This window comes from Equus asinus, chromosome 17 (assembly GCF_041296235.1).
Source record: "Equus asinus isolate D_3611 breed Donkey chromosome 17, EquAss-T2T_v2, whole genome shotgun sequence".
Taxonomy (NCBI): Eukaryota; Metazoa; Chordata; class Mammalia; order Perissodactyla; family Equidae; genus Equus; species Equus asinus.
The window spans coordinates 19,917,644-19,930,441 of NC_091806.1; the positions used below are offsets into that span (position 1 = coordinate 19,917,644).

Genomic DNA, 12,798 nt, shown 5'->3' on the forward strand with positions numbered 1-12,798 from the left:
CATTTGCTTTATTCTAGGAAGCATGGGGGGTTGGGAATCTGAACCAGAAAGGCAGAATCAAATGTCCTACAGAAATGTCATGGTGCTTAGGAAAAAAAAATCTAAATAGAGAATCAAGACCTTCCGAAAAAGCTTGACCATCTCTCCCTCACGATATTCATCTAGCTATTAAGCTGCATGGGGTAGCAGGAGAGCGCGTTAAACTCAAACTTCAGAGGGTAGAGCTCAATCATTAACAACCTTTCAGATCTGAGGGAGACACACATCTGTCAGGTCTCAATCAAAACCCCAGCCAAGTCAAGGACCACAGAAGACCATAGAATGGCTGAGTCATGAGAAAACGTTTTCCTCTAGCCTGCTGATTTTAATGGCTTCTTTACTAATCTCTGGAAGACCTATTTCCTCCTTTTTATCCCAGCAATCCTTCCAGTACATTTAAGACAAGTCACTGTTCTAATTTCTCTCTTTTAAAAACCAAGAATAGCTGTTTTCTTTTCCTGACCAGACAATGACTCACATATACAGGGTCTGTTTTTCTCAGAATTAACAGCAATTTGAAATCCATTTTTTTATGGACAAACTGAATTCTCACCTTGAATCTCAAAGGGACAATTACATAAGAGGACAATTATACCTCATTACTACAATTCTCAAAGGCTTAGTAACATAAATATTATGAGAATGTCATCAGTCACAATGCAGGAGAATATCTGCATGCATTAACAAGTATATGTATATTGTACTATAATTTATTTAGCTATGTGTAAGTTTATATAAGCTTGTGTGTATATATAAATACTTCTCTATGTTAAGAGACAAGATCTTTCCATATCACTTCTGCCATTTCCTATTTATCCTTGATAGGTCTATGGAAACAGCTCTTCATGGATGAGAATCCACCTCTTCTAGGAAAATCACTTTTTGTTTTTTTTTGTTTGTTGGTTTGTTTCAGTTTTTTTTGAGGAAGACTGGCCCTGAGCTAACATCCATGCCCATCTTCCTCCACTTTATATGTGGGACACCTCCCACAGTATGGCGTGCCAAGTGGTGCCGTGTCCGCACCCAAGATCCAAACCAGCGAACCCCGGGCTGCCAAAGCAGAATGTGTGAACTTAACCACTGCTCCACCAGGCCAGCCCTTAGGACAATCACTTTTTAAAGGAACAAAGTCCAAAAAGCTCATACAAGGACAAAAATACCCACACGCATCACTCTCCTTACACTTTTCTCTTTCCTATATTACTGCATATGCCAGAAGAACAATTTTCTCCTAAGTTAAAATATTGGATTTCATTTCTCATGGGTGAACATCTAGGAAAGGAATTGTTGAGTTGTATAGGAAATGTTTGTACAACTTCATAAAATATAGCTAAACTGTTTTCAAAGTCATTTTACCTTTTACTACCATCTGAAATGTATGAGCATTCTGCTTGCTCCACATTTTCACCAGTATTTGGTATTTCAGTCGTATTCATTTTAGCGATTTAGCTAGTATGCAATGGTGTCTTACTGTGGTTTTAAAAAGAACTTCATTGATGACTAATGATGTTTAGTATCTTTTTATGTGTTTATAGATGATTTGTATATCTCGTTTTGTCAAGTGCTAAAATATTTCACTGATTCTTTAAGGAGATTGTTTGTCTTCTTGTTTTGAGTATAAACAGTTTTTCATGTGTTCTACAGACAAATTTTCTGTCAAACACAAATACTGCAAATATTTACCAACAGTCTGTGGCTTACATTTTCATTTTCTTAATGGTGTCTTTCACCATTAGGAAACTTTTACCATGAGTTTTTAACATTAATGAAGTTTCTTTTATCATTTAAAAAATAATTTTCTTGCTCGCGAGAAGAGGCGGTTGCCGTAGCGGAGCTCTCAGGCTGTCTGTCTGAGGATCCGCCGCCCGAGCCACGGACAGTTTACGGAGCCCGTTAGCGCCCCGGTCGAGACCCCCGCCGCCGTCATGTCCCGCTACCTGCGCCCCCCCAACACATCTCTGTTCGTAAGGAACGTGGCCGACGACACGAGGTCCGAAGATTTACGGCGCGAATTTGGTCGTTATAGTCCTATAGTTGATGTGTATGTGCCACTTGATTTCTACACTCGCCGTCCAAGAGGATTTGCTTATGTTCAATTTGAGGATGTTCGTGATGCTGAAGATGCTTTACATAATTTGGACAGAAAATGGATTTGCGGACGCCAGATTGAAATACAGTTTGCACAGGGTGATCGGAAGACTCCAAATCAGATGAAAGCCAAGGAAGAAAGGAATGTGTACAGTTCTTCACGCTATGATGATTATGACAGATACAGACGTTCTAGAAGCCGAAGTTACGAAAGAAGGAGATCAAGAAGTCGGTCCTTTGATTACAACTACAGAAGATCTTATAGTCCGAGAAACAGTAGACCGACTGGAAGACCACGGCATAGCAGAAGCCATTCCGACAATGATAGACCAAACTGCAGCTGGAATACCCAGTACAGTTCTGCTTACTACACTTCAAGAAAGATCTGAGAAAGCGGATAAAGAACCAAAGAAGGGCAGTTCAAGCGACCAAAGGGTGGGTGGAAGGTGCTGCAGTATGAATACTGTACGAATATTTTGACTCTGGTCTGAAAAGATAAAAGAATGTTATCGAAACTACATGGAATAATTGAAGTCCCTTCAAGTTTGAAAGTAAGCATTTTAGGACAAATCAAAGGAAATTCAACTTTGTACTTGTGGAAACTAATCCCTAAATCTGAATAGGTTTATATTGATTCTTGGGTAACAGGTCCATAATAAATTATTGAAAACTAGGATGTCTGAATATCAAGGAAGAGAGCCATAGTCTCTTACAGTGCCTGTATTGGTCTGTCTCAAATGGAATTGAGTGAGAAAAGGTATGGTCCACTATAAACTTTTTCTTGGTTCTCTCTTAAAGTCAGTTGCATTTTCGCTATTGGCAAATCTTGCCTTTGTTTATTCCAGTGCCAGTGTTTTCTGCTTAACGGTTTGCTTTGTTGGCATCTGAGTTTATTTACTTGTGTGCCATGTGCAGTTTACATCTTCCTTAAACACTCTTTCCCAGGTAAATTCCAATTACAATATTTGACAGCCAGCTAAGAGGGTCCATTTCGTCTCACCTCTTTCCTAGTCAGTATATTCAGCAAACATTTACTGAGCCCTTAGTGTGGGCAAAAAAATGTACTGGGTGATTGGGGAGAAAAATAGATAAAATTCACTTATTCAATAAATGTCTACTGAGCACAATCCAGTGAATCATTACAGTATGGCCTCATTGTTTTGTTTGAGGTGTATTATTCGTAACAATATTTTACACCATTCATATCCTAATGTAATTATAAAACCCAATATACTATCAAAGATAAGTAATTTTGTGGTTATCTGCCATTTAAAAGTATCCAGTATTTCTGTTTGCATCCCATTAATACAAATAATGAAAAAATGATTTGTTTTAATCTGTAATAAACTGATTTATTGTGCAGTGGCTGTAATATACTAGAGTTATATTAAATTGTTAACTCTGCCTCCTCAAACACATATTAGGAAATAATCCCCAAAATAAGTATTTAACTTTGCGTTAGATATAAAGGAGACTCTGGGTGCTATAATTAGACTATTTTGAGGCAGATAGCTGTTATCCCAGTTGATTTGGTGTGTTCTGTAATTGAGAAAATGTTCACCAAGTTATACTTTTTAGTGATTTACATGTACATTTTATAGGGACATGTTCTGTGTATAGTGAATAAATAACTTTTATAGCATCACAAAAAAAAATAAAAAAAAATAATAATTTTCTTGAAGAAGATTAGCCCTGAGCTGGCATCTGTGCCAATCTTCCTCTTTTTCTGTATGTGGGACAGCTCCACAGCGTGACTGGTAAGTGGAGTAGGTCCATGACTGGGATCTGAACCAGCAAACCCAGGCTGCCTAAGCGGCGTACATGGAACTGTAACCACTCGGCCACAGGGGCAGGCCCTTATCAATTTTTGGATGGTCCATCCTTTCTGTGTTTCATCTAAAAAAATTCCTGCCACAAACTCCAGAATATTGTTCTGTTTTGTACTAAAATTTTGTAGTTTGATTTTTATGTTTAGGACTATGATCCAGTTCCTCTAATTCAAGTTAATAGTTGTGTATGATGTGCGGTAAAAGTTAAGGCTCATTTATCCATATGGATATCCAATTATCTCAGCACTATTTGCTGAAAATCATCTCTCCATTGAACTATATTGGCACTGATTATAATGGAAATTTAGATGACCACATATGCTTGAGCCCTTTTTGGGACTCTATTACTCTAATATCCTACTGCCTTTATTACTTTTTTTTTTGGAATAAAGTATGAATTTAGGGAACATAGAGCAATATTTAATTTTACTTACTATTCAGCAAGCTATAATTTTCATGAATAAAAGTGAGCTTCTGCCATTCCATACGATAAAAAACAAGCGATTGGTTACTGTACAAGATACAGTGAGCTTAAGCATTTATTAAAGCCATCTCTGAAGTATGAGCTTCCTGATTACAATTCAAAGGAACTATTCTAGATCTGCACATACTTGATGAACTGAGAATTAGTTGTACTTAGGAAACACACATATATAATTACACTATATGATAAAGCATTGAAAAATATTTTATAAATATTACAAAATATAGTCCACAAATTTTATTTTCTAAAATTTTGGTTTGCACATGGTTTAGAGCTATTTCACTAATAATTAATGAATGCAAAAATTCATACTCATAAAATGTGCTGCCACAGATATATTAACTAATAGCTTGTTGAATAAATAGTTGGAATTATCAATTGCAGTATAAGAGTTGAACAATCTGTAGCATAGCAAATCAAATTTTTCAGAAATAAAATAATGAATCTAACAATATTATATTGAGTGACAAAGCAATTTTGTGACCACTAATTTTCTGAATGTGTCTTTCACATCTTTGTTCCTAAGGCTGTAGATCAAAGGATTCAGCATAGGAATCACCACTGTGTAAAACACAGAAGCCACTTTAACTATGAGCCAAGAAGTTTTAGGATTAGGGATACAGTAAAGGAAAAGAATGGTTCCATGGAAGATGGTGATGGCTGTCAGATGGGAGGCACAGGTGGAGAAAGTTTTCTGGCGCCCACTTGCAGAAGGCATCCTCATAACAGTGATAAAAATGAGTATATAGGACAGCAGAATAATCATCAGGCTGCTCCCCTCATTAAATATGACAATAATAAAACACAGCATCTGGCTGATATGGGGATCTGAGCAGGAGACAGAAACAATTACTGAGTAGTCACAGATAAAATTATTTATGATGCTAGACTCACAATAGGATAATGCAAGAAGAAAATGTGTGAGTGTCAGGGCACACACTATACCCCATGAGTAAGACCCAGCCACCAGAAGCACACAAAGCTTCTGGGACATAATAGTGGTATAGAGTAAGGGGTTACAAACTGCCACAAAAGGATCATAGGCCATCGCTGCTAACATGAAAGTTTCTGTTACAGCAAATATGCAAGCAAAACAAAATTGTAGAATGCAACCAGAGAAAGGGATGGTTCTGTCTTCTGCAATCAAGTTCTCCAACAGTTTAGGTGTAACTATGGTAGAATAACAGAAATCTACAAAGGACAGTGACTAAGAAAAAAGTACATGATCGTGTGGAGTTTTGGATTGATCTTGATGATTATTATCATGCCTAAATTCCCCACGACAGTGACTGTGTAGGTAGACAAGAAAACCAGGAAGAGTGGAATCTGGAGTTCTGGATATTCTGAAAAGCCCAGGAGAATAAAAGTAGGTATGATACTTTGATTTCCTTTGGATAACATCACGATTCCTGTTGAGTAAAGAATCAAAAGTCATTCCTAAAAATACAACTGAATACAGGAAGAAACAGAGAGAAGAAAGAGGCTTCCTATTTGTCTGTGAAGTTTGTACAGAACAGTGATTCTCAAAGTATAGTTCCCAACCAGCAGCAAGAACACCTGACAATTTGTTAGGGGTGCAAATTCTCTAGCCGCATCACCAACTTCCTGAGGGGGGGACCACAGTTTGTGATTTAACCACCCCTCGAGGTGATTTTGGATTTTGATGCATGCTAAATTATGAGAATCATTGTTATAGAAAATGCATAGTAATAATCCTATTGTTTAAAATTCAGCTCTTGTTAGTATTATTAATATAGAATTGAAATATAAATTTAGAGCATGAAAGAAATTATTAAAAAACCCAAAACTTAGAGAGGCAGAACAGAAGCACAGAGCACCTTGTTATGGTTCTAAGAATCACACTAAGGATCAAGGAGATCACTTGGTATTGCAAGTGGTGCCACATAAATCTTAGTATTAATTATTTTTATGTGTTTGACATTTTCTAGACATAATACAGAATGAAATACCCATAGAATTTAGGAGTTGGAATAAATCTTAAAATGCATCCTGTTTGTGCCTTCCACATGATGCTTGAGAATTGAAGATAATTTCATCCATGAAATGATTATGTGGCCTCCATCAAAACCTCCATCAATGGTACACTGCCTCCTGGGGTAATTTTGTGGCTCTTTTATTGACATTTTGCATAACATTTATTATTTTATTAAAGTTATTTAATTATATTTTCATTAACTATTTATTAATGTGCTTTTAGGTCATCTATTTTGATATATGTTTTAAAAATTATACGCATATATTTAAATATATAAACTGTATATATATTTTTTGAGAAGTGTCTTATATTCACCAACAATAGTTCGATACAAAATATGTTCTACAATCCAATGAAAATAACACATTTTCTTAACCCCTCTGAGAGGTAAGCCCTCTCTTATGAGGAGGCAAACTTGGAGACGATAAGGAAGTGAGAGCAGTGAGACCATAAAATGAAGGGCCCCAAGATATAGACATGAGGCTGCAGTGGAATTAGATGAATGATCTATCCCATCCTCTTAGCTTTGTCTGGAGCAAGTGTCAGCCTCCAGACTTAGCTCCATGATCACCTACTTTTACATGTGCTACAAGCAACCCCGGATATAAAGCATCTATCATCAGCATCTTTTTTCCAGTAGCAAATGGGACTTGTCGGATACACTGTAAATATCCATTATTGTTCAGTCTATTTTAATAAGTAAGTCTCCTTCAACATTTGAATGTATTAGGAAAATCCTTGCATATTAAAGAGATTACTATTCCTGCTCTGGCTTATTGGCAAACTTCCTAGGTCAATAACAAAAAGATACTCAGGAAAAGACTTGGTCCTCGAACTCTAGCAATTTCAAATAATTTTGGTGAAAATCAATAGATTAGGATTAGGTTTGTACTCAAATTGAAACTAGGCCTATAACATTTCAAAAATCAACCTATATCCCATAAATTTTCTGTGACTTCACTATTGCTCACTGCTGCCAGTTTCTGTGATACAAAATTTAATTATCAGAAACACTTCATTGCCCTGTTAGTGACAATTAAAATGTCTCTGACCATGGGGCCAGCCCAGTGGCATAGTGGTTAAGTTTGTGCACTCTGCTTCAGCAGCCCAAGGTTTGTGGGTTTGGATCCTGGGTGGAGACCTAAATGTCACTTATTAAGCAAGGCTGCGGCAGCATCTCACATACTAAATAGAGGAAGATTGACACACATGTTAGGTCAGCGACAAACTTCCTCAAGCAAAAAGAAGAAGATTGGCAACAGATGTTAGCTCAGGGCCAATCTTCCTCACCAAAAAATAAGTATCTGAGCATAAGAAGAGTCATTTATAATTTTTGGAATAATCTACATGAGCTGTAGCTCCATATTTTCCACCTAAAGGGAAAGATACCAAAAGAGAAATGAACTGACCTGAAACCAGAGATCTTGATATCTTTTGATCATTAATGAACCTCAGGCATTTTTCTTCTCAGTAATCAAATATTCTGTAAGATAGCAACAGGCTTGAAGTTCGTAACAAAAGTGGCAGTATATTTTAATGAGTATGCCAGTAAAATGGCATTGTACTTTCAAGACATAGGAAATCTCAGAGAATACACAGAAAAAGCTGAAATCATAGTACAAACTCTGCCACTTATGTATGTCTCTATGACAGTGGAGTTATAAACTATAGAAAATTATAACTGAAGTAATCCTCGGTGGGCCATGAATCATACAGTTAGTAGAAACACTGTCTCTTGCGTCATTATGGTAGATGCATTTTCTTCTAAATCATTAGGGATAATTACGTCTTCACATCTATTCCATTAATTGCTTGTAGATATTAAATTATTGAAATAATACAAATTGATTAAAAAAATGTAAATGGTTTGAGTTTTAACTGAGAAAAAAAGGGACAATCCAGAATTAGCTGTTATTAACTCAACTACCTTTCAAATTCCACATTGAAGTTTAGAGTGGAGAAGCTTGGCCAATGCTACCTTAAGCAAAGGACGAATATGACCATCACCAATGATACAATGTGGATATCATTTACCTCCTGTGGTATGATGTGATGAGAAAGATCTGACCTGTGTGATATTCTTCCCACACAATCCATAATCTCAGTTTAATGTGAGAAAATCATCAGGTAAACCCATATTTGGAAGTATTCTACAGGCTTACTAGCCAGCACACCTTAGGACTGTCAAAGTCAAGAGAAGAGTGAAAAATTGTCAAATACTGGAGGAGGCTGGGGAGACAGGACAACTAAATACAATGTGGTAGCCTGGATAGGGTCCCAGGAAAGAATAAGGGCAATGGAAAAAACTCATGGAATACAAATAAAGTTTGGATTTTAGTGATCATAATGTACTAATGTTTCTTTTTAAAATTTTACTTTATTGTGGTAAGAACACTAACATGAGTCCTAGCCTCTTAAGAGATTTTTAAGTGTACAATGCAGTATTGTTGACTACAGACACAATTTTTACAGCAGATCTCTAGAACTTATTCATCTTGCTTAACTGAAATTTTATGCCCATTGATTTGTAATTCTCCATTTCTCCCTCTCCGAGCCCCTGGCCACTATCATTTCACTCTTTGATTGTGTGTATTTGATTATTTTAGATACCTCATGTAAGTGGAGTCATGAAGTTTGTCTTTCTGTGACTGGCCTATTTCACTTAGGATAAGGTCGTTAAGGTTCATCAATGTGGTCACATGTTGTAGAATTTCCTTCTTTTTTAAAGCTAAACTTTATTCTATTGTATGTGTATACCACATTTTCTTTATCCATTTATATATCCATGGACATTTAGGTTGTTTCCACATCTTGACTATTGTGAATAGTTCTGCAAGGAACATTGGAATGCTAATACCTTTTTGAAATCTTGATTTCAATTCTTTTGCATAAATATTCTAAAGCAGGATTAGTGGATCATATACTGGTTCAATTTTTAATTTTGTGAAGAACCTCCATGCTGTTTTCCATAGCAGCCGCACCATTTAGCATTCCCAGCGACAACGCACAAAGGTTCTGAATTTTCCATATCCTAGACAACACTGGTCTTTTGTTTTTTGATAGCAGCCATCCTGACACTTGTACGATGATATCTCGTTGTGATTTTGATTTGCAATCCCCTGAGGATTGGTGTGGCATCGCACAATTTTTTCATATACCTATTAGCCATTAGCACATCTTCTCCAAAGAAATATCTAAACGAAGTCCTTAGTCCACTTTTTAATTGGCTTATTAGGTTTTTTTTGCTACTGTGTTGCATAAGTTTCTTACATATGTATTGGATATTAATCTTTTACCAGATACATAGTTTGCAAATGTTTTCTCCCGTTCTATATGTTACCTTTTCAATACTGAGAAGATATTACAGTGAAAAATAAAAAATAATTGATAAGCCAACAACAAAGATAATAATGTTAATATTTTTGTTTTTATTTTGTCCATTTTTAAATTTTACATGTTTTTATCAATAAATAGATATATACGTATATTTATCTATCCTCCATCCATCTATGAAGTGGTAAAGAAAGAGCGGACTTTTTATTCAATATATTAAAATCTATATATCTTTGTTACCTCTCCCCTCCATCATAAACTCGATCAAAAAGAGTAATCATAATGAAGGAATAAATCAAATAACAAAGTCACTCTAATAAAGACAGTGGTAAAATAAACACCAACTGATATGATTTTCCCATAATTTCGGAAATGTATAAAGTGGATGGAGTATAGACTAATGTAGCAGAGAAGGCATAGCTACAGGTAAGAATGCTTTATAGTGTGGATCTAAAGAATAAACATAATTTTTACAGCCCATGAGGGGCTCAGGCTTCAAAAGTATGTAGTAAATGAACAAAATAAATCCTGAAGTTTGTATGAAAACGTAAAGGGCCAAGGACGATCAATATCCACTCATGAAGAAGTAAAAGATGAAACAATTTCTCTAATGGATATCAAGATTTATTGCAAACTATAATAATTAAGAATATGTAGTAATGGAAAATGCTTCAATAGAATACAATAGAGAGATAAGAAGCTGCCTGAAGTAGATTGAATAATTGGGTTCACTTATTCACCATCTCCTTGCATCCATAAATTCTACATACTTTGTTATTGATGGGGTGTATTTCTTCACCTTTGGATTATGAATCCAGTCCTGTGACATGTTTAATGGTCTGTTAGCAGAAAAAAAATTGGCAGTGCTTAACTTAGGCTTTAAGAAACCTTGAATATTTTCACCTGGTCTACTGCTTTTCTGACATTTCCATAATGAAAATATCCAAATAGTCTAAAGATGATAAAAGACATGCGGAGCAATCCACACTCACGGAACTGTGATGTGAAGCAAAACATTCCTAGCCTCAAAGTCCAGGGCAGAACCACCTCAGATGACCTCCTGATCTTTGAAAATAAATAATCGTACTTTTAAGCCATTGATTTTTGATGCGTTTTTCAAGAGTTATTGTGACAACAGCTGATAATTATACTGATAAGCACACATATGGACACTTCATTTATGACAAGATTGGTATTAAATGGCAACAAGGCAGGAAGGGATTTTTTTTTTCAGTAAACAGCATGTGACAATGACATATTCATCTGGTTAGAAATGAAGTAGTATCATGAATGTTGGTGATTGATTACAGCTCTGAGATGCTGTGTTTGGTTAAGTTTGACTCAATTCCCTTGTTTTCTCATTCCAGGACCAGGCTGAAGGAACACTCTCGCTTTGTGGTAGGCTGTTTTCCAAGTTTAATGCATAAGCTCAAGGAAGGAAGATTCAAACCATGTAGGGACATGTCAAGCTTTTTCTATGAGATAACTTATGACACACTCGTTCACTTTGCATTGTCCCAAGCAAGCCACATGGGAATTGTTCTCCTTCTGCCTACAGAGAAGCATGACAAAGATAAAGAGAGAACGAATAATGCTGAAAAAGTAAACAATCTGTCAAAGACCCAAACCTCATATCATCCACAAAAAACGAATTTTAGGTGACTCATACAGCAAAATATGAAGAAGAACAAACATTCTTGAATATTATATAGACAAATGTCTTCTTGACCTCAAGGGTAGATAAATATCTTCAACAATTACAAAAACATTACAAAAGTAATACAGTTGACTAAGTTAAAATTCAAGCTTGCTCTTTATTTGAGGACATTGAGTGAAAAGTAAAGCCAAAATGCAAAAAAGCTTTCAAGATACGTAACGGCCAAGGAGATAATATTCATAATATAAAATAAATTTTTGAATAAATTAGAACTATCACATAATAACTTAAATTAAGATTGGTAAATGCCCTAAGAATCCACTTTAAAAAGAAAAAGAAAAGGGCTGACCCAGTGGCGCAGCAGTTAAGTGTGCACATTCATGCTTCAGCGCCCCGGGTTTGCCAGTTTGAATCCCGGGTACAGACATGGCACTGCTTGGCACGCCATGCTGTAGTAGGCGTCCCATATATAAAGTAGAGGAAGATGGGCACGGATGTTAGCTCAGGGCCAGTCTTCCTCAGCGAAAAGAGGAGGATTGGCAGATGTTAGCTCAAGACTAGTACTCCTCAAAAAAAAAAAAAAATACATGAACATATTGAAATGTGCCTAACTTCAATAATCATAAATATCCAAATTAAAACTACAAATGAAATATTCTAAATCAAATAAATGGGTAAAAACCATAACATCTAATAATACTGAACACTGGCAAAGAGGTGAATTATAACTTTAGAGCTTTCAAACATTGCTTTTAGGAGTCTAAATTGATAAAAATCACTTTGAAAAATTAAGAACCAAATAAATGCATAATACTTCTGGGTATAAATCTCAATCAAATAAATACTTATGTGCAGTGTAATGGTACACATGCCCCCAAATTGAAATTTCCCAAATGTCCATCATAGTAGACTGGAATAAAGAAAAATTCTGAAATATTTATAATATAAAATATGTAATAGAAACAAATGGAATAAGGTATAAATATATGTAACATGAATACTTTGTAAAATGTAATATTCATCTATATAAGTCAGATATTTGAGATAAATAATGCATGATTTCCTTTAAATAAAGTTGCAAAAAAGGAATACGAATTTATATTTTTTGAGAGGCATAGTTAGATATTGAATCTATATAGACAAGTAATTGCATCATTTTGATAAAAATCATCCTTTTGACTCTTGCTGAGAGTAGGAGGAAAGGGCCAGTGATTGTCCTATGTATTGATCTACTTGAGAGTTACATGGATGTTTGTTTAAAAAATATGTTTTGGTATGTTTTAAATTTAAAATGAACAAGTCAGAGAATTAAGCAGATGCTAGATTTTGCAAAGAGTTAGAGTATAATCATAAATGTAATAAAAACTATTGC

The 12,798-nt window shown here is 35.4% G+C and overlaps 2 pseudogenes; one reads left to right on the forward strand and one right to left on the reverse strand.

The window, feature by feature from the left end:
- Positions 1 to 1,848: 1,848 nt before the first annotated feature.
- LOC139040436 (serine/arginine-rich splicing factor 10 pseudogene) lies at positions 1,849 to 3,632 on the forward strand (annotated as a pseudogene).
- Positions 3,633 to 4,894: 1,262 nt separating this feature from the next.
- LOC123278005 (olfactory receptor 5D13-like) lies at positions 4,895 to 5,841 on the reverse strand (annotated as a pseudogene).
- Positions 5,842 to 12,798: the final 6,957 nt, after the last annotated feature.